At 51.2% G+C, this 502-nt stretch overlaps 1 protein-coding gene across 2 annotated transcripts in view; it reads right to left on the bottom strand.

The window, feature by feature from the left end:
* OSR2 (odd-skipped related transciption factor 2) overlaps positions 1-139 on the bottom strand; it is an 8,055-nt gene extending 7,916 nt beyond the window's left edge. Inside the window, exon 1 of one of the 2 annotated variants that reach the window (XM_083186985.1) lies at positions 1-139. This exon is cut by the window's left edge and continues 215 nt beyond it. The gene's annotated coding sequence lies outside the window, so the exon portion shown is untranslated. The other variant, XM_083186986.1, reaches the window with a different exon arrangement.
* Positions 140-502: the final 363 nt, after the last annotated feature.

Here is a 502-nt window from a genome sequence, read left to right as displayed (position 1 = left end):
GAAGCTTGCTGTGTGTTGGAGTAGTCCTGTGGGCTGTAGTCCCCCTTGTGCTCCCTGATTCCCCCCCTGGATTCTCCTCTCTCCAGCTTTCACTCTTTGCTGAGTTTGGTGCAAGTCTGAGATCAGCCTCTGAGATCCATCACATATCAGCACTGAGTGGCCTGCTCCCCTAGCCCCGCCCTCCAGCTGCAAACATCTCCCGGGACACGCCCATCTGTGGAACGTTCGCAGTTGTAACTTTGTATCCCTGCCCCTGGCCACGCCCACTCCGCTCTGCCGCTTGCCTAATGGCTCGCGGTGTTTACTTCTGTTTGGATAGCAACTGGGTCTTAAAGGGACCTGACCCTATTTTACACCTCCCAACCTAAAGTGGCCTTTGCATTGGGAAATAGATGCCCCATTGGTAAAGCAAGAAAATCCCCTTACTCTATAACACTGATCAGTTACTGGATGGCTAAAAAGCTATTTATATATAACTAATTCTGTGTGCCATGCCATGCCA

Source organism: Crinia signifera, chromosome 5 (assembly GCF_055691185.1).
Source record: "Crinia signifera chromosome 5, ASM5569118v1, whole genome shotgun sequence".
Classification (NCBI taxonomy): domain Eukaryota; kingdom Metazoa; phylum Chordata; class Amphibia; order Anura; family Myobatrachidae; genus Crinia; species Crinia signifera.
Note: the sequence above shows the minus strand (reverse complement) of the source record. Positions and strands in the feature narration are given on the sequence as shown.